Raw genomic sequence first — 22,678 nt, forward strand, 5'->3', positions numbered from 1 at the left:
GATAGGTCTGGAATTCGACGGTCATCGCTGGCCCTCGCTATGGAGAGGGATCGATGGGGAGACGCCTTCGATGCCCAACAGGAAGGAAATCGGCCCCAACCAAAAGATAAGCGTGTCCCTCGAGATCGACAGCTTTCGATAGGGATCGATAGGCATTGATATCCATCGGCATGGATAGTTATCCATGCCCATCGATGTCGACCTCTACCAATGGCTATGGAATTCCACAGGCATCGCTGGCCCTCGCTATGGAGAGGGATCGATGCCAAGACTCCTTCGATGCCCAACAGGAAGGAAATCGGCCCCAGCCCAAAAGATAAGCGTGTCCCTTGAGATCGACAGCTATCGATAGGGATCGATAGGCATTGATGTCCATCGGCATGGATAGTTATCCATGCCCATCGATGTCGACCTCTACCAATGGCTATGGAATTCCCACAGGCATCGCTGGCCCTCGCTATGGAGAGGGATCGATGCCAAGACTCCTTCGATGCCCAACAGGAAGGAAATGGGCCCCAGCCCAAAAGATAAGCGTGCCCATCGACATCGACAGCTAACGACAGGGATCGATAGGCATTGGTATCAATCGACATGGATAGTTATCCATGCCCATCGATGTCGACCTCTACCAATGGCTATGGAATTCCCACAGGCATCGCTGGCCCTCGCTATGGAGAGGGATCGATGGCCAGACGCCTTCGATGCCCAACAGGAAGGAAATCGGCCCCAGCCCAAAAGCTAAGCGTGCCCATCGACATCGACAGCCGTCCAAAGGGATCGACAGGCAGCGAGATCGATAGGCATGGACACCTCTCCACGCTCTCCCTTTCGATCCCTACCCAAGCCTCTGGAAGTCGAGAGGCATCGATGCCTCCCGAGAGACAGCGCCATCCTTACCGACAGTCGTATCGCTCGAGAGGCCGGTTGACATTGAGAGGTACGGCTGGCTAGCGGCAGGCATGGCCAGCGATGGTTATCGATAACTCTGCATCCCTAGCAAGATCCATCCCCATCGATAGCCATGGAAACCGATAGGCATCGATGCCTGTTGAGATCGAGAGCCATCGATGCAGACCGAGAGGGCCCGAGATCTACGCATGTAGTTCTCCAGCGATACGGGGGGGAAGCAGTCCTCAGGAAGGGCCCTCGAGCCCCAAAACGGTCAATGTCGATAGGCCTCGCTGCCTACCAAGAGCAGCATGGCCCGCACACCAAAACCTATGCATGCCTCTCGAGATACGCAGCTATCGGTGCCTATCGATAGGTCTGGAATTCGACGGTCATCGCTGGCCCTCGCTATGGAGAGGGATCGATGCCAAGACTCCTTTGATGCCCAACAGTAAGGAAATCGGCCCCAACCAAAAGATAAGCGTGTCCCTCGAGATCGACAGCTTTCGATAGGGATCGATAGGCATTTATATCCATCAGCATGGATAGTTATCCATGCCCATCGATGTCGACCTCTACCAATGGCTATGGAATTCCCACAGGCATCAATGGCCCTCGCTATGGAGAGGGATCGATGGCGAGACGCCTTCGATGCCCAACAGGAAGGAAATCGGCCCCAGCCCAAAAGCTAAGCGTGCCCATCGACATCGACAGCCGTCCAAAGGGATCGACAGGCAGCGAGATCGATAGGCATGGACACCTCTCCACGCTCTCCCTTTCGATCCCTACCCAAGCCTCTGGAAGTCGAGAGGCATCGATGCCTCCCGAGAGACAGCGCCATCCTTACCGACAGTCGTATCGCTCGAGAGGCCGGTTGACATTGAGAGGTACGGCTGGCTAGCGGCAGGCATGGCCAGCGATGGTTATCGATAACTCTGCATCCCTAGCGAGATCCATCCCCATCGATAGCCATGGAAACCGATAGGCATTGATGCCTGTTGAGATCGAGAGCCATCGATGCAGACCGAGAGGGCCCGAGATCTACGCATGTAGTTCTCCAGCGATACGGGGGGGAAGCAGTCCTGAGGAAGGGCCCTCGAGCCCCAAAACGGTCAATGTCGATAGGCCTCGCTGCCTACCAAGAGCAGCATGGCCCACACACCAAAACCTATGCATGCCTCTCGAGATACGCAGCTATCGGTGCCTATCGATAGGTCTGGAATTCGACGGTCATCGCTGGCCCTCGCTATGGAGAGGGATCGATGGGGAGACGCCTTCGATGCCCAACAGGAAGGAAATGGGCCCCAGCCCAAAAGATAAGCGTGTCCCTCGAGATCGACAGCTATCGATAGGGATCGATAGGCATTGATATCCATTGGCATGGATAGTTATCCATGCCCATCGATGTCGACCTCTACCAATGGCTATGGAATTCCACAGGCATCGCTGGCCCTCGCTATGGAGAGGGATCGATGCCAAGACTCCTTCGATGCCCAACAGGAAGGAAATGGGCCCCAGCCCAAAAGATAAGCGTGCCCATCGACATCGACAGCTAACGACAGGGATCGATAGGCATTGGTATCAATCGACATGGATAGTTATCCATGCCCATCGATGTCGACCTCTACCAATGGCTATGGAATTCCCACAGGCATCGCTGGCCCTCGCTATGGAGAGGGATCGATGGCCAGACGCCTTCGATGCCCAACAGGAAGGAAATCGGCCCCAGCCCAAAAGCTAAGCGTGCCCATCGACATCGACATTGTCCAAAGGGATCGACAGGCAGCGAGATCGATAGGCATGGACACCTCTCCACACTCTCCCTTTCGATCCCTACCCAAGCCTCTGGAAGTCGAGAGGCATCGATGCCTCCCGAGAGACAGCGCCATCCTTACCGACAGTTGTATCGCTCGAGAGGCCGGTTGACATTGAGAGGTACGGCTGGCTAGCGGCAGGCATGGCCAGCGATGGTTATCGATAACTCTGCATCCCTAGCGAGATCCATCCCCATCGATAGCCATGGAAACCGATAGGCATCGATGCCTGTTGAGATCGAGAGCCATCGATGCAGACCGAGAGGGCCCGAGATCTACGCATGTAGTTCTCCAGCGATACGGGGGGGAAGCAGTCCTCAGGAAGGGCCCTCGAGCCCCAAAACGGTCAATGTCGATAGGCCTCGCTGCCTACCAAGAGCAGCATGGCCCGCACACCAAAACCTATGCATGCCTCTCGAGATACGCAGCTATCGGTGCCTATCGATAGGTCTGGAATTCGACGGTCATCGCTGGCCCTCGCTATGGAGAGGGATCGATGGGGAGACGCCTTCGATGCCCAACAGGAAGGAAATCGGCCCCAACCAAAAGATAAGCGTGTCCCTCGAGATCGACAGCTTTCGATAGGAATCGATAGGCATTTATATCCATCAGCATGGATAGTTATCCATGCCCATCGATGTCGACCTCTACCAATGGCTATGGAATTCCACAGGCATCGCTGGCCCTCGCTATGGAGAGGGATCGATGCCAAGACTCCTTCGATGCCCAACAGGAAGGAAATGGGCCCCAGCCCAAAAGATAAGCGTGTCCCTTGAGATCGACAGCTATCGATAGGGATCGATAGGCATTGATATCCATCGGCATGGATAGTTATCCATGCCCATCGATGTCAACCTCTACCAATGGCTATGGAATTCCCACAGGCATCGCTGGCCCTCGCTATGGAGAGGGATCGATGCCAAGACTCCTTCGATGCCCAACAGGAAGGAAATGGGCCCCAACCAAAAGCTAAGCGTGTCCCTCGAGATCGACAGCTATCAATAGGGATCGATAGGCATTGATATCCATCGGCATGGATAGTTATCCATGCCCATCGATGTCGACCTCTACCAATGGCTATGGAATTCCACAGGCATCGCTGGCCCTCGCTATGGAGAGGGATCGATGCCAAGACTCCTTCGATGCCCAACAGGAAGGAAATCGGCCCCAGCCCAAAAGATAAGCGTGTCCCTTGAGATCGACAGCTATCGATAGGGATCGATAGGCATTGATATCCATCGGCATGGATAGTTATCCATGCCCATCGATGTCGACCTCTACCAATGGCTATGGAATTCCCACAGGCATCAATGGCCCTCGCTATGGAGAGGGATCGATGGCGAGACGCCTTCGATGCCCAACAGGAAGGAAATCGGCCCCAACCAAAAGCTAAGCGTGTCCCTCGAGATCGACAGCTATCGATAGGGATCGATAGGCATTGATATCAATCGACATGGATAGTTATCCATGCCCATCGATGTCGACCTCTACCAATGGCTATGGAATTCCCACAGGCATCAATGGCCCTCGCTATGGAGAGGGATCGATGGCGAGACGCCTTCGATGCCCAACAGGAAGGAAATCGGCCCCAGCCCAAAAGCTAAGCGTGCCCATCGACATCGACAGCCGTCCAAAGGGATCGACAGGCAGCGAGATCGATAGGCATGGACACCTCTCCACGCTCTCCCTTTCGATCCCTACCCAAGCCTCTGGAAGTCGAGAGGCATCGATGCCTCCCGAGAGACAGCGCCATCCTTACCGACAGTCGTATCGCTCGAGAGGCCGGTTGACATTGAGAGGTACGGCTGGCTAGCGGCAGGCATGGCCAGCGATGGTTATCGATAACTCTGCATCCCTAGCGAGATCCATCCCCATCGATAGCCATGGAAACCGATAGGCATCGATGCCTGTTGAGATCGAGAGCCATCGATGCAGACCGAGAGGGCCCGAGATCTACGCATGTAGTTCTCCAGCGATACGGGGGGAAGCAGTCCTCAGGAAGGGCCCTCGAGCCCCAAAACGGTCAATGTTGATAGGCCTCGCTGCCTACCAAGAGCAGCATGGCCCGCACACCAAAACCTATGCATGCCTCTCGAGATACGCAGCTATCGGTGCCTATCGATAGGTCTGGAATTCGACGGTCATCGCTGGCCCTCGCTATGGAGAGGGATCGATGGGGAGACGCCTTCGATGCCCAACAGGAAGGAAATGGGCCCCAGCCCAAAAGATAAGCGTGTCCCTCGAGATCGACAGCTATCAATAGGGATCGATAGGCATTGATATCCATCGGCATGGATAGTTATCCATGCCCATCGATGTCGACCTCTACCAATGGCTATGGAATTCCACAGGCATCGCTGGCCCTCGCTATGGAGAGGGATCGATGCCAAGACTCCTTCGATGCCCAACAGGAAGGAAATCGGCCCCAGCCCAAAAGATAAGCGTGTCCCTTGAGATCGACAGCTATCGATAGGGATCGATAGGCATTGATATCCATCGGCATGGATAGTTATCCATGCCCATCGATGTCGACCTCTACCAATGGCTATGGAATTCCCACAGGCATCAATGGCCCTCGCTATGGAGAGGGATCGATGGCGAGACGCCTTCGATGCCCAACAGGAAGGAAATCGGCCCCAACCAAAAGCTAAGCGTGTCCCTCGAGATCGACAGCTATCGATAGGGATCGATAGGCATTGATATCAATCGACATGGATAGTTATCCATGCCCATCGATGTCGACCTCTACCAATGGCTATGGAATTCCCACAGGCATCAATGGCCCTCGCTATGGAGAGGGATCGATGGCGAGACGCCTTCGATGCCCAACAGGAAGGAAATCGGCCCCAGCCCAAAAGCTAAGCGTGCCCATCGACATCGACAGCCGTCCAAAGGGATCGACAGGCAGCGAGATCGATAGGCATGGACACCTCTCCACGCTCTCCCTTTCGATCCCTACCCAAGCCTCTGGAAGTCGAGAGGCATCGATGCCTCCCGAGAGACAGCGCCATCCTTACCGACAGTCGTATCGCTCGAGAGGCCGGTTGACATTGAGAGGTACGGCTGGCTAGCGGCAGGCATGGCCAGCGATGGTTATCGATAACTCTGCATCCCTAGCAAGATCCATCCCCATCGATAGCCATGGAAACCGATAGGCATCGATGCCTGTTGAGATCGAGAGCCATCGATGCAGACCGAGAGGGCCCGAGATCTACGCATGTAGTTCTCCAGCGATACGGGGGGGAAGCAGTCCTCAGGAAGGGCCCTCGAGCCCCAAAACGGTCAATGTTGATAGGCCTCGCTGCCTACCAAGAGCAGCATGGCCCGCACACCAAAACCTATGCATGCCTCTCGAGATACGCAGCTATCGGTGCCTATCGATAGGTCTGGAATTCGACGGTCATCGCTGGCCCTCGCTATGGAGAGGGATCGATGGGGAGACGCCTTCGATGCCCAACAGGAAGGAAATCGGCCCCAGCCCAAAAGATAAGCGTGTCCCTCGAGATCGACAGCTATCAATAGGGATCGATAGGCATTGATATCCATCGACATGGATAATTATCCATGCCCATCGATGTCGACCTCTACCAATTGCTATGGAATTCCACAGGCATCGCTGGCCCTCGCTATGGAGAGGGATCGATGCCAAGACTCCTTCGATGCCCAACAGGAAGGAAATCGGCCCCAGCCCAAAAGATAAGCGTGTCCCTTGAGATCGACAGCTATCGATAGGGATCGATAGGCATTGATATCCATCGGCATGGATAGTTATCCATGCCCATCGATGTCGACCTCTACCAAAGGCTATGGAATTCCCACAGGCATCGCTGGCCCTCGCTATGGAGAGGGATCGATGCCAAGACTCCTTCGATGCCCAACAGGAAGGAAATGGGCCCCAGCCCAAAAGATAAGCGTGCCCATCGACATCGACAGCTAACGACAGGGATCGATAGGCATTGGTATCAATCGACATGGATAGTTATCCATGCCCATCGATGTCGACCTCTACCAATGGCTATGGAATTCCCACAGGCATCGCTGGCCCTCGCTATGGAGAGGGATCGATGGCCAGACGCCTTCGATGCCCAACAGGAAGGAAATCGGCCCCAGCCCAAAAGCTAAGCGTGCCCATCGACATCGACATTGTCCAAAGGGATCGACAGGCAGCGAGATCGATAGGCATGGACACCTCTCCACACTCTCCCTTTCGATCCCTACCCAAGCCTCTGGAAGTCGAGAGGCATCGATGCCTCCCGAGAGACAGCGCCATCCTTACCGACAGTTGTATCGCTCGAGAGGCCGGTTGACATTGAGAGGTACGGCTGGCTAGCGGCAGGCATGGCCAGCGATGGTTATCGATAACTCTGCATCCCTAGCGAGATCCATCCCCATCGATAGCCATGGAAACCGATAGGCATCGATGCCTGTTGAGATCGAGAGCCATCGATGCAGACCGAGAGGGCCCGAGATCTACGCATGTAGTTCTCCAGCGATACGGGGGGGAAGCAGTCCTCAGGAAGGGCCCTCGAGCCCCAAAACGGTCAATGTCGATAGGCCTCGCTGCCTACCAAGAGCAGCATGGCCCGCACACCAAAACCTATGCATGCCTCTCGAGATACGCAGCTATCGGTGCCTATCGATAGGTCTGGAATTCGACGGTCATCGCTGGCCCTCGCTATGGAGAGGGATCGATGGGGAGACGCCTTCGATGCCCAACAGGAAGGAAATCGGCCCCAACCAAAAGATAAGCGTGTCCCTCGAGATCGACAGCTTTCGATAGGAATCGATAGGCATTTATATCCATCAGCATGGATAGTTATCCATGCCCATCGATGTCGACCTCTACCAATGGCTATGGAATTCCACAGGCATCGCTGGCCCTCGCTATGGAGAGGGATCGATGCCAAGACTCCTTCGATGCCCAACAGGAAGGAAATGGGCCCCAGCCCAAAAGATAAGCGTGTCCCTTGAGATCGACAGCTATCGATAGGGATCGATAGGCATTGATATCCATCGGCATGGATAGTTATCCATGCCCATCGATGTCAACCTCTACCAATGGCTATGGAATTCCCACAGGCATCGCTGGCCCTCGCTATGGAGAGGGATCGATGCCAAGACTCCTTCGATGCCCAACAGGAAGGAAATGGGCCCCAACCAAAAGCTAAGCGTGTCCCTCGAGATCGACAGCTATCAATAGGGATCGATAGGCATTGATATCCATCGGCATGGATAGTTATCCATGCCCATCGATGTCGACCTCTACCAATGGCTATGGAATTCCACAGGCATCGCTGGCCCTCGCTATGGAGAGGGATCGATGCCAAGACTCCTTCGATGCCCAACAGGAAGGAAATCGGCCCCAGCCCAAAAGATAAGCGTGTCCCTTGAGATCGACAGCTATCGATAGGGATCGATAGGCATTGATATCCATCGGCATGGATAGTTATCCATGCCCATCGATGTCGACCTCTACCAATGGCTATGGAATTCCCACAGGCATCAATGGCCCTCGCTATGGAGAGGGATCGATGGCGAGACGCCTTCGATGCCCAACAGGAAGGAAATCGGCCCCAACCAAAAGCTAAGCGTGTCCCTCGAGATCGACAGCTATCGATAGGGATCGATAGGCATTGATATCAATCGACATGGATAGTTATCCATGCCCATCGATGTCGACCTCTACCAATGGCTATGGAATTCCCACAGGCATCAATGGCCCTCGCTATGGAGAGGGATCGATGGCGAGACGCCTTCGATGCCCAACAGGAAGGAAATCGGCCCCAGCCCAAAAGCTAAGCGTGCCCATCGACATCGACAGCCGTCCAAAGGGATCGACAGGCAGCGAGATCGATAGGCATGGACACCTCTCCACGCTCTCCCTTTCGATCCCTACCCAAGCCTCTGGAAGTCGAGAGGCATCGATGCCTCCCGAGAGACAGCGCCATCCTTACCGACAGTCGTATCGCTCGAGAGGCCGGTTGACATTGAGAGGTACGGCTGGCTAGCGGCAGGCATGGCCAGCGATGGTTATCGATAACTCTGCATCCCTAGCGAGATCCATCCCCATCGATAGCCATGGAAACCGATAGGCATCGATGCCTGTTGAGATCGAGAGCCATCGATGCAGACCGAGAGGGCCCGAGATCTACGCATGTAGTTCTCCAGCGATACGGGGGGAAGCAGTCCTCAGGAAGGGCCCTCGAGCCCCAAAACGGTCAATGTTGATAGGCCTCGCTGCCTACCAAGAGCAGCATGGCCCGCACACCAAAACCTATGCATGCCTCTCGAGATACGCAGCTATCGGTGCCTATCGATAGGTCTGGAATTCGACGGTCATCGCTGGCCCTCGCTATGGAGAGGGATCGATGGGGAGACGCCTTCGATGCCCAACAGGAAGGAAATGGGCCCCAGCCCAAAAGATAAGCGTGTCCCTCGAGATCGACAGCTATCAATAGGGATCGATAGGCATTGATATCCATCGGCATGGATAGTTATCCATGCCCATCGATGTCGACCTCTACCAATGGCTATGGAATTCCACAGGCATCGCTGGCCCTCGCTATGGAGAGGGATCGATGCCAAGACTCCTTCGATGCCCAACAGGAAGGAAATCGGCCCCAGCCCAAAAGATAAGCGTGTCCCTTGAGATCGACAGCTATCGATAGGGATCGATAGGCATTGATATCCATCGGCATGGATAGTTATCCATGCCCATCGATGTCGACCTCTACCAATGGCTATGGAATTCCCACAGGCATCAATGGCCCTCGCTATGGAGAGGGATCGATGGCGAGACGCCTTCGATGCCCAACAGGAAGGAAATCGGCCCCAACCAAAAGCTAAGCGTGTCCCTCGAGATCGACAGCTATCGATAGGGATCGATAGGCATTGATATCAATCGACATGGATAGTTATCCATGCCCATCGATGTCGACCTCTACCAATGGCTATGGAATTCCCACAGGCATCAATGGCCCTCGCTATGGAGAGGGATCGATGGCGAGACGCCTTCGATGCCCAACAGGAAGGAAATCGGCCCCAGCCCAAAAGCTAAGCGTGCCCATCGACATCGACAGCCGTCCAAAGGGATCGACAGGCAGCGAGATCGATAGGCATGGACACCTCTCCACGCTCTCCCTTTCGATCCCTACCCAAGCCTCTGGAAGTCGAGAGGCATCGATGCCTCCCGAGAGACAGCGCCATCCTTACCGACAGTCGTATCGCTCGAGAGGCCGGTTGACATTGAGAGGTACGGCTGGCTAGCGGCAGGCATGGCCAGCGATGGTTATCGATAACTCTGCATCCCTAGCAAGATCCATCCCCATCGATAGCCATGGAAACCGATAGGCATCGATGCCTGTTGAGATCGAGAGCCATCGATGCAGACCGAGAGGGCCCGAGATCTACGCATGTAGTTCTCCAGCGATACGGGGGGGAAGCAGTCCTCAGGAAGGGCCCTCGAGCCCCAAAACGGTCAATGTTGATAGGCCTCGCTGCCTACCAAGAGCAGCATGGCCCGCACACCAAAACCTATGCATGCCTCTCGAGATACGCAGCTATCGGTGCCTATCGATAGGTCTGGAATTCGACGGTCATCGCTGGCCCTCGCTATGGAGAGGGATCGATGGGGAGACGCCTTCGATGCCCAACAGGAAGGAAATCGGCCCCAGCCCAAAAGATAAGCGTGTCCCTCGAGATCGACAGCTATCAATAGGGATCGATAGGCATTGATATCCATCGACATGGATAATTATCCATGCCCATCGATGTCGACCTCTACCAATTGCTATGGAATTCCACAGGCATCGCTGGCCCTCGCTATGGAGAGGGATCGATGCCAAGACTCCTTCGATGCCCAACAGGAAGGAAATCGGCCCCAGCCCAAAAGATAAGCGTGTCCCTTGAGATCGACAGCTATCGATAGGGATCGATAGGCATTGATATCCATCGGCATGGATAGTTATCCATGCCCATCGATGTCGACCTCTACCAAAGGCTATGGAATTCCCACAGGCATCGCTGGCCCTCGCTATGGAGAGGGATCGATGCCAAGACTCCTTCGATGCCCAACAGGAAGGAAATGGGCCCCAGCCCAAAAGATAAGCGTGCCCATCGACATCGACAGCTAACGACAGGGATCGATAGGCATTGGTATCAATCGACATGGATAGTTATCCATGCCCATCGATGTCGACCTCTACCAATGGCTATGGAATTCCTACAGGCATCGCTGGCCCTCGCTATGGAGAGGGATCGATGGCCAGACGCCTTCGATGCCCAACAGGAAGGAAATCGGCCCCAGCCCAAAAGCTAAGCGTGCCCATCGACATCGACATTGTCCAAAGGGATCGACAGGCAGCGAGATCGATAGGCATGGACACCTCTCCACACTCTCCCTTTCGATCCCTACCCAAGCCTCTGGAAGTCGAGAGGCATCGATGCCTCCCAAGAGACAGCGCCATCCTTACCGACAGTTGTATCGCTCGAGAGGCCGGTTGACATTGAGAGGTACGGCTGGCTAGCGGCAGGCATGGCCAGCGATGGTTATCGATAACTCTGCATCCCTAGCAAGATCCATCCCCATCGATAGCCATGGAAACCGATAGGCATCGATGCCTGTTGAGATCGAGAGCCATCGATGCAGACCGAGAGGGCCCGAGATCTACGCATGTAGTTCTCCAGCGATACGGGGGGAAGCAGTCCTGAGGAAGGGCCCTCGAGCCCCAAAACGGTCAATGTCGATAGGCCTCGCTGCCTACCAAGAGCAGCATGGCCCGCACACCAAAACCTATGCATGCCTCTCGAGATACGCAGCTATCGGTGCCTATCGATAGGTCTGGAATTCGACGGTCATCGCTGGCCCTCGCTATGGAGAGGGATCGATGGGGAGACGCCTTCGATGCCCAACAGGAAGGAAATGGGCCCCAGCCCAAAAGATAAGCGTGTCCCTCGAGATCGACAGCTATCGATAGGGATCGATAGGCATTGGTATCAATCGACATGGATAGTTATCCATGCCCATCGATGTCGACCTCTACCAATGGCTATGGAATTCCCACAGGCATCAATGGCCCTCGCTATGGAGAGGGATCGATGGCGAGACGCCTTCGATGCCCAACAGGAAGGAAATCGGCCCCAGCCCAAAAGCTAAGCGTGCCCATCGACATCGACAGCCGTCCAAAGGGATCGACAGGCAGCGAGATCGATAGGCATGGACACCTCTCCACGCTCTCCCTTTCGATCCCTACCCAAGCCTCTGGAAGTCGAGAGGCATCGATGCCTCCCGAGAGACAGCGCCATCCTTACCGACAGTCGTATCGCTCGAGAGGCCGGTTGACATTGAGAGGTACGGCTGGCTAGCGGCAGGCATGGCCAGCGATGGTTATCGATAACTCTGCATCCCTAGCGAGATCCATCCCCATCGATAGCCATGGAAACCGATAGGCATCGATGCCTGTTGAGATCGAGAGCCATCGATGCAGACCGAGAGGGCCCGAGATCTACGCATGTAGTTCTCCAGCGATACGGGGGGAAGCAGTCCTGAGGAAGGGCCCTCGAGCCCCAAAACGGTCAATGTTGATAGGCCTCGCTGCCTACCAAGAGCAGCATGGCCCGCACACCAAAACCTATGCATGCCTCTCGAGATACGCAGCTATCGGTGCCTATCGATAGGTCTGGAATTCGACGGTCATCGCTGGCCCTCGCTATGGAGAGGGATCGATGGGGAGACGCCTTCGATGCCCAACAGGAAGGAAATGGGCCCCAGCCCAAAAGATAAGCGTGTCCCTCGAGATCGACAGCTATCAATAGGGATCGATAGGCATTTATATCCATCGGCATGGATAGTTATCCATGCCCATCGATGTCGACCTCTACCAATGGCTATGGAATTCCACAGGCATCGCTGGCCCTCGCTATGGAGAGGGATCGATGCCAAGACTCCTTCGATGCCCAACAGGAAGGAAATCGGCCCCAGCCCAAAAGATAAGCGTGTCCCTTGAGATCGACAGCTATCGATAGGGATCGATAGGCATTTATATCCATCGACATGGATAATTATCCATGCCCATCGATGTCGACCTCTACCAACGGCTATGGAATTCAACAGGCATCAATGGCCCTCGCTATGGAGAGGGATCGATGCCAAGACTCCTTCGATGCCCAACAGGAAGGAAATCGGCCCCAGCCCAAAAGATAAGCGTGCCCATCGACATCGACAGCCGTCCAAAGGGATCGACAGGCAGCGAGATCGATAGGCATGGACACCTCTCCACGCTCTCCCTTTCGATCCCTACCCAAGCCTCTGGAAGTCGAGAGGCATCGATGCCTCCCGAGAGACAGCGCCATCCTTACCGACAGTCGTATCGCTCGAGAGGCCGGTTGACATTGAGAGGTACGGCTGGCTAGCGGCAGGCATGGCCAGCGATGGTTATCGATAACTCTGCATCCCTAGCGAGATCCATCCCCATCGATAGCCATGGAAACCGATAGGCATCGATGCCTGTTGAGATCGAGAGCCATCGATGCAGACCGAGAGGGCCCGAGATCTACGCATGTAGTTCTCCAGCGATACGGGGGGAAGCAGTCCTGAGGAAGGGCCCTCGAGCCCCAAAACGGTCAATGTCGATAGGCCTCGCTGCCTACCAAGAGCAGCATGGCCCGCACACCAAAACCTATGCATGCCTCTCGAGATACGCAGCTATCGGTGCCTATCGATAGGTCTGGAATTCGACGGTCATCGCTGGCCCTCGCTATGGAGAGGGATCGATGGGGAGACGCCTTCGATGCCCAACAGGAAGGAAATGGGCCCCAGCCCAAAAGATAAGCGTGTCCCTCGAGATCGACAGCTATCGACAGGGATCGATAGGCATTGGTATCAATCGACATGGATAGTTATCCATGCCCATCGATGTCGACCTCTACCAATGGCTATGGAATTCCCACAGGCATCAATGGCCCTCGCTATGGAGAGGGATCGATGGCGAGACGCCTTCGATGCCCAACAGGAAGGAAATCGGCCCCAGCCCAAAAGCTAAGCGTGCCCATCGACATCGACAGCCGTCCAAAGGGATCGACAGGCAGCGAGATCGATAGGCATGGACACCTCTCCACGCTCTCCCTTTCGATCCCTACCCAAGCCTCTGGAAGTCGAGAGGCATTGATGCCTCCCGAGAGACAGCGCCATCCTTACCGACAGTCGTATCGCTCGAGAGGCCGGTTGACATTGAGAGGTACGGCTGGCTAGCGGCAGGCATGGCCAGCGATGGTTATCGATAACTCTGCATCCCTAGCGAGATCCATCCCCATCGATAGCCATGGAAACCGATAGGCATCGATGCCTGTTGAGATCAAGAGCCATCGATGCAGACCGAGAGGGCCCGAGATCTACGCATGTAGTTCTCCAGCGATACGGGGGGAAGCAGTCCTGAGGAAGGGCCCTCGAGCCCCAAAACGGTCAATGTCGATAGGCCTCGCTGCCTACCAAGAGCAGCATGGCCCGCACACCAAAACCTATGCATGCCTCTCGAGATACGCAGCTATCGGTGCCTATCGATAGGTCTGGAATTCGACGGTCATCGCTGGCCCTCGCTATGGAGAGGGATCGATGGGGAGACGCCTTCGATGCCCAACAGGAAGGAAATGGGCCCCAGCCCAAAAGATAAGCGTGTCCCTCGAGATCGACAGCTATCGACAGGGATCGATAGGCATTGGTATCAATCGACATGGATAGTTATCCATGCCCATCGATGTCGACCTCTACCAATGGCTATGGAATTCCCACAGGCATCAATGGCCCTCGCTATGGAGAGGGATCGATGGCGAGACGCCTTCGATGCCCAACAGGAAGGAAATCGGCCCCAGCCCAAAAGCTAAGCGTGCCCATCGACATCGACAGCCGTCCAAAGGGATCGACAGGCAGCGAGATCGATAGGCATGGACACCTCTCCACGCTCTCCCTTTCGATCCCTACCCAAGCCTCTGGAAGTCGAGAGGCATCGATGCCTCCCGAGAGACAGCGCCATCCTTACCGACAGTCGTATCGCTCGAGAGGCCGGTTGACATTGAGAGGTACGGCTGGCTAGCGGCAGGCATGGCCAGCGATGGTTATCGATAACTCTGCATCCCTAGCGAGATCCATCCCCATCGATAGCCATGGAAACCGATAGGCATCGATGCCTGTTGAGATCAAGAGCCATCGATGCAGACCGAGAGGGCCCGAGATCTACGCATGTAGTTCTCCAGCGATACGGGGGGAAGCAGTCCTCAGGAAGGGCCCTCGAGCCCCAAAACGGTCAATGTCGATAGGCCTCGCTGCCTACCAAGAGCAGCATGGCCCGCACACCAAAACCTATGCATGCCTCTCGAGATACGCAGCTATCGGTGCCTATCGATAGGTCTGGAATTCGACGGTCATCGCTGGCCCTCGCTATGGAGAGGGATCGATGGGGAGACGCCTTCGATGCCCAACAGGAAGGAAATGGGCCCCAGCCCAAAAGATAAGCGTGTCCCTTGAGATCGACAGCTATCGATAGGGATCGATAGGCATTGATATCCATCGGCATGGATAGTTATCCATGCCCATCGATGTCGACCTCTACCAATGGCTATGGAATTCCACAGGCATCGCTGGCCCTCGCTATGGAGAGGGATCGATGCCAAGACTCCTTCGATGCCCAACAGGAAGGAAATCGGCCCCAGCCCAAAAGATAAGCGTGTCCCTTGAGATCGACAGCTATCGATAGGGATCGATAGGCATTGATATCCATCGGCATGGATAGTTATCCATGCCCATCGATGTCGACCTCTACCAATGGCTATGGAATTCCCACAGGCATCGCTGGCCCTCGCTATGGAGAGGGATCGATGCCAAGACTCCTTCGATGCCCAACAGGAAGGAAATGGGCCCCAGCCCAAAAGATAAGCGTGCCCATCGACATCGACAGCTAACGACAGGGATCGATAGGCATTGGTATCAATCGACATGGATAGTTATCCATGCCCATCGATGTCGACCTCTACCAATGGCTATGGAATTCCCACAGGCATCGCTGGCCCTCGCTATGGAGAGGGATCGATGGCCAGACGCCTTCGATGCCCAACAGGAAGGAAATCGGCCCCAGCCCAAAAGCTAAGCGTGCCCATCGACATCGACATTGTCCAAAGGGATCGACAGGCAGCGAGATCGATAGGCATGGACACCTCTCCACACTCTCCCTTTCGATCCCTACCCAAGCCTCTGGAAGTCGAGAGGCATCGATGCCTCCCAAGAGACAGCGCCATCCTTACCGACAGTTGTATCGCTCGAGAGGCCGGTTGACATTGAGAGGTACGGCTGGCTAGCGGCAGGCATGGCCAGCGATGGTTATCGATAACTCTGCATCCCTAGCAAGATCCATCCCCATCGATAGCCATGGAAACCGATAGGCATCGATGCCTGTTGAGATCGAGAGCCATCGATGCAGACCGAGAGGGCCCGAGATCTACGCATGTAGTTCTCCAGCGATACGGGGGGAAGCAGTCCTGAGGAAGGGCCCTCGAGCCCCAAAACGGTCAATGTCGATAGGCCTCGCTGCCTACCAAGAGCAGCATGGCCCGCACACCAAAACCTATGCATGCCTCTCGAGATACGCAGCTATCGGTGCCTATCGATAGGTCTGGAATTCGACGGTCATCGCTGGCCCTCGCTATGGAGAGGGATCGATGCCAAGACTCCTTCGATGCCCAACAGGAAGGAAATCGGCCCCAACCAAAAGATAAGCGTGTCCCTCGAGATCGACAGCTTTCGATAGGGATCGATAGGCATTTATATCCATCAGCATGGATAGTTATCCATGCCCATCGATGTCGACCTCTACCAACGGCTATGGAATTCCCACAGGCATCAATGGCCCTCGCTATGGAGAGGGATCGATGGCGAGACGCCTTCGATGCCCAACAGGAAGGAAATCGGCCCCAGCCCAAAAGCTAAGCGTGCCCATCGACATCGACAGCCGTCCAAAGGGATCGACAGGCAGCGAGATCGATAGGCATGGACACCTCTCCACACTCTCCCTTTCGATCCCTACCCAAGCCTCTGGAAGTCGAGAGGCATCGATGCCTCCCGAGAGACAGCGCCATCCTTACCGACAGTCGTATCGCTCGAGAGGCCGGTTGACATTGAGAGGTACGGCTGGCTAGCGGCAGGCATGGCCAGCGATGGTTATCGATAACTCTGCATCCCTAGCGAGATCCATCCCCATCGATAGCCATGGAAACCGATAGGCATCGATGCCTGTTGAGATCGAGAGCCATCGATGCAGACCGAGAGGGCCCGAGATCTACGCATGTAGTTCTCCAGCGATACGGGGGGAAGCATTCCTCAGGAAGGGCCCTCGAGCCCCAAAACGGTCAATGTTGATAGGCCTCGCTGCCTACCAAGAGCAGCATGGCCCGCACACCAAAACCTATGCATGCCTCTCGAGATACGCAGCTATCGGTGCCTATCGATAGGTCTGGAATTCGACGGTCATCGCTGGCCCTCGCTATGGAGAGGGATCGATGGGGAGACGCCTTCGATGCCCAACAGGAAGGAAATGGGCCCCAGCCCAAAAGATAAGCGTGTCCCTCGAGATCGACAGCTATCGATAGGGATCGATAGGCATTGGTATCAATCGACATGGATAGTTATCCATGCCCATCGATGTCGACCTCTACCAATGGCTATGGAATTCCCACAGGCATCAATGGCCCTCGCTATGGAGAGGGATCGATGGCGAGACGCCTTCGATGCCCAACAGGAAGGAAATCGGCCCCAGCCCAAAAGCTAAGCGTGCCCATCGACATCGACAGCCGTCCAAAGGGATCGACAGGCAGCGAGATCGATAGGCATGGACACCTCTCCACGCTCTCCCTTTCGATCCCTACCCAAGCCTCTGGAAGTCGAGAGGCATCGATGCCTCCCGAGAGACAGCGCCATCCTTACCGACAGTCGTATCGCTCGAGAGGCCGGTTGACATTGAGAGGTACGGCTGGCTAGCGGCAGGCATGGCCAGCGATGGTTATCGATAACTCTGCATCCCTAGCGAGATCCATCCCCATCGATAGCCATGGAAACCGATAGGCATCGATGCCTGTTGAGATCGAGAGCCATCGATGCAGACCGAGAGGGCCCGAGATCTACGCATGTAGTTCTCCAGCGATACGGGGGGAAGCAGTCCTGAGGAAGGGCCCTCGAGCCCCAAAACGGTCAATGTTGATAGGCCTCGCTGCCTACCAAGAGCAGCATGGCCCGCACACCAAAACCTATGCATGCCTCTCGAGATACGCAGCTATCGGTGCCTATCGATAGGTCTGGAATTCGACGGTCATCGCTGGCCCTCGCTATGGAGAGGGATCGATGGGGAGACGCCTTCGATGCCCAACAGGAAGGAAATGGGCCCCAGCCCAAAAGATAAGCGTGTCCCTCGAGATCGACAGCTATCAATAGGGATCGATAGGCATTTATATCCATCGGCATGGATAGTTATCCATGCCCATCGATGTCGACCTCTACCAATGGCTATGGAATTCCACAGGCATCGCTGGCCCTCGCTATGGAGAGGGATCGATGCCAAGACTCCTTCGATGCCCAACAGGAAGGAAATCGGCCCCAGCCCAAAAGATAAGCGTGTCCCTTGAGATCGACAGCTATCGATAGGGATCGATAGGCATTTATATCCATCGACATGGATAATTATCCATGCCCATCGATGTCGACCTCTACCAACGGCTATGGAATTCAACAGGCATCAATGGCCCTCGCTATGGAGAGGGATCGATGCCAAGACTCCTTCGATGCCCAACAGGAAGGAAATCGGCCCCAGCCCAAAAGCTAAGCGTGCCCATCGACATCGACAGCCGTCCAAAGGGATCGACAGGCAGCGAGATCGATAGGCATGGACACCTCTCCACGCTCTCCCTTTCGATCCCTACCCAAGCCTCTGGAAGTCGAGAGGCATCGATGCCTCCCGAGAGACAGCGCCATCCTTACCGACAGTCGTATCGCTCGAGAGGCCGGTTGACATTGAGAGGTACGGCTGGCTAGCGGCAGGCATGGCCAGCGATGGTTATCGATAACTCTGCATCCCTAGCGAGATCCATCCCCATCGATAGCCATGGAAACCGATAGGCATCGATGCCTGTTGAGATCGAGAGCCATCGATGCAGACCGAGAGGGCCCGAGATCTACGCATGTAGTTCTCCAGCGATACGGGGGGAAGCAGTCCTGAGGAAGGGCCCTCGAGCCCCAAAACGGTCAATGTCGATAGGCCTCGCTGCCTACCAAGAGCAGCATGGCCCGCACACCAAAACCTATGCATGCCTCTCGAGATACGCAGCTATCGGTGCCTATCGATAGGTCTGGAATTCGACGGTCATCGCTGGCCCTCGCTATGGAGAGGGATCGATGGGGAGACGCCTTCGATGCCCAACAGGAAGGAAATGGGCCCCAGCCCAAAAGATAAGCGTGTCCCTCGAGATCGACAGCTATCGACAGGGATCGATAGGCATTGGTATCAATCGACATGGATAGTTATCCATGCCCATCGATGTCGACCTCTACCAATGGCTATGGAATTCCCACAGGCATCAATGGCCCTCGCTATGGAGAGGGATCGATGGCGAGACGCCTTCGATGCCCAACAGGAAGGAAATCGGCCCCAGCCCAAAAGCTAAGCGTGCCCATCGACATCGACAGCCGTCCAAAGGGATCGACAGGCAGCGAGATCGATAGGCATGGACACCTCTCCACGCTCTCCCTTTCGATCCCTACCCAAGCCTCTGGAAGTCGAGAGGCATCGATGCCTCCCGAGAGACAGCGCCATCCTTACCGACAGTCGTATCGCTCGAGAGGCCGGTTGACATTGAGAGGTACGGCTGGCTAGCGGCAGGCATGGCCAGCGATGGTTATCGATAACTCTGCATCCCTAGCGAGATCCATCCCCATCGATAGCCATGGAAACCGATAGGCATCGATGCCTGTTGAGATCAAGAGCCATCGATGCAGACCGAGAGGGCCCGAGATCTACGCATGTAGTTCTCCAGCGATACGGGGGGAAGCAGTCCTGAGGAAGGGCCCTCGAGCCCCAAAACGGTCAATGTCGATAGGCCTCGCTGCCTACCAAGAGCAGCATGGCCCGCACACCAAAACCTATGCATGCCTCTCGAGATACGCAGCTATCGGTGCCTATCGATAGGTCTGGAATTCGACGGTCATCGCTGGCCCTCGCTATGGAGAGGGATCGATGGGGAGACGCCTTCGATGCCCAACAGTAAGGAAATCGGCCCCAACCAAAAGATAAGCGTGTCCCTCGAGATCGACAGCTTTCGATAGGGATCGATAGGCATTTATATCCATCAGCATGGATAGTTATCCATGCCCATTGATGTCGACCTCTACCAATGGCTATGGAATTCCCACAGGCATCAATGGCCCTCGCTATGGAGAGGGATCGATGGCGAGACGCCTTCGATGCCCAACAGGAAGGAAATCGGCCCCAGCCCAAAAGCTAAGCGTGCCCATCGACATCGACAGCCGTCCAAAGGGATCGACAGGCAGCGAGATCGATAGGCATGGACACCTCTCCACGCTCTCCCTTTCGATCCCTACCCAAGCCTCTGGAAGTCGAGAGGCATCGATGCCTCCCGAGAGACAGCGCCATCCTTACCGACAGTCGTATCGCTCGAGAGGCCGGTTGACATTGAGAGGTACGGCTGGCTAGCGGCAGGCATGGCCAGCGATGGTTATCGATAACTCTGCATCCCTAGCGAGATCCATCCCCATCGATAGCCATGGAAACCGATAGGCATTGATGCCTGTTGAGATCGAGAGCCATCGATGCAGACCGAGAGGGCCCGAGATCTACGCATGTAGTTCTCCAGCGATACGGGGGGGAAGCAGTCCTGAGGAAGGGCCCTCGAGCCCCAAAACGGTCAATGTTGATAGGCCTCGCTGCCTACCAAGAGCAGCATGGCCCGCACACCAAAACCTATGCATGCCTCTCGAGATACGCAGCTATCGGTGCCTATCGATAGGTCTGGAATTCGACGGTCATCGCTGGCCCTCGCTATGGAGAGGGATCGATGGGGAGACGCCTTCGATGCCCAACAGGAAGGAAATGGGCCCCAGCCCAAAAGATAAGCGTGTCCCTCGAGATCGACAGCTATCGATAGGGATCGATAGGCATTGATATCCATCGGCATGGATAGTTATCCATGCCCATCGATGTCGACCTCTACCAATGGCTATGGAATTCCACAGGCATCGCTGGCCCTCGCTATGGAGAGGGATCGATGCCAAGACTCCTTCGATGCCCAACAGGAAGGAAATGGGCCCCAGCCCAAAAGATAAGCGTGCCCATCGACATCGACAGCTAACGACAGGGATCGATAGGCATTGGTATCAATCGACATGGATAGTTATCCATGCCCATCGATGTCGACCTCTACCAATGGCTATGGAATTCCCACAGGCATCGCTGGCCCTCGCTATGGAGAGGGATCGATGGCCAGACGCCTTCGATGCCCAACAGGAAGGAAATCGGCCCCAGCCCAAAAGATAAGCGTGCCCATCGACATCGACATTGTCCAAAGGGATCGACAGGCAGCGAGATCGATAGGCATGGACACCTCTCCACACTCTCCCTTTCGATCCCTACCCAAGCCTCTGGAAGTCGAGAGGCATCGATGCCTCCCGAGAGACAGCGCCATCCTTACCGACAGTCGTATCGCTCGAGAGGCCGGTTGACATTGAGAGGTACGGCTGGCTAGCGGCAGGCATGGCCAGCGATGGTTATCGATAACTCTGCATCCCTAGCGAGATCCATCCCCATCGATAGCCATGGAAACCGATAGGCATCGATGCCTGTTGAGATCGAGAGCCATCGATGCAGACCGAGAGGGCCCGAGATCTACGCATGTAGTTCTCCAGCGATACGGGGGGGAAGCAGTCCTGAGGAAGGGCCCTCGAGCCCCAAAACGGTCAATGTCGATAGGCCTCGCTGCCTACCAAGAGCAGCATGGCCCGCACACCAAAACCTATGCATGCCTCTCGAGATACGCAGCTATCGGTGCCTATCGATAGGTCTGGAATTCGACGGTCATCGCTGGCCCTCGCTATGGAGAGGGATCGATGGGGAGACGCCTTCGATGCCCAACAGGAAGGAAATCGGCCCCAACCAAAAGATAAGCGTGTCCCTCGAGATCGACAGCTTTCGATAGGAATCGATAGGCATTTATATCCATCAGCATGGATAGTTATCCATGCCCATCGATGTCGACCTCTACCAATGGCTATGGAATTCCACAGGCATCGCTGGCCCTCGCTATGGAGAGGGATCGATGCCAAGACTCCTTCGATGCCCAACAGGAAGGAAATGGGCCCCAGCCCAAAAGATAAGCGTGTCCCTTGAGATCGACAGCTATCGATAGGGATCGATAGGCATTGATATCCATCGGCATGGATAGTTATCCATGCCCATCGATGTCGACCTCTACCAATGGCTATGGAATTCCCACAGGCATCGCTGGCCCTCGCTATGGAGAGGGATCGATGCCAAGACTCCTTCGATGCCCAACAGGAAGGAAATGGGCCCCAACCAAAAGCTAAGCGTGTCCCTCGAGATCGACAGCTATCGATAGGGATCGATAGGCATTGATATCAATCGACATGGATAGTTATCCATGCCCATCGATGTCGACCTCTACCAATGGCTATGGAATTCCCACAGGCATCAATGGCCCTCGCTATGGAGAGGGATCGATGGCGAGACGCCTTTGATGCCCAACAGGAAGGAAATCGGCCCCAGCCCAAAAGCTAAGCGTGCCCATCGACATCGACAGCCGTCCAAAGGGATCGACAGGCAGCGAGATCGATAGGCATGGACACCTCTCCACGCTCTCCCTTTCGATCCCTACCCAAGCCTCTGGAAGTCGAGAGGCATCGATGCCTCCCGAGA

The sequence above is a fragment of the Apteryx mantelli genome, chromosome 1, assembly GCF_036417845.1.
Source record: "Apteryx mantelli isolate bAptMan1 chromosome 1, bAptMan1.hap1, whole genome shotgun sequence".
Lineage (NCBI taxonomy): Eukaryota > Metazoa > Chordata > Aves > Apterygiformes > Apterygidae > Apteryx > Apteryx mantelli.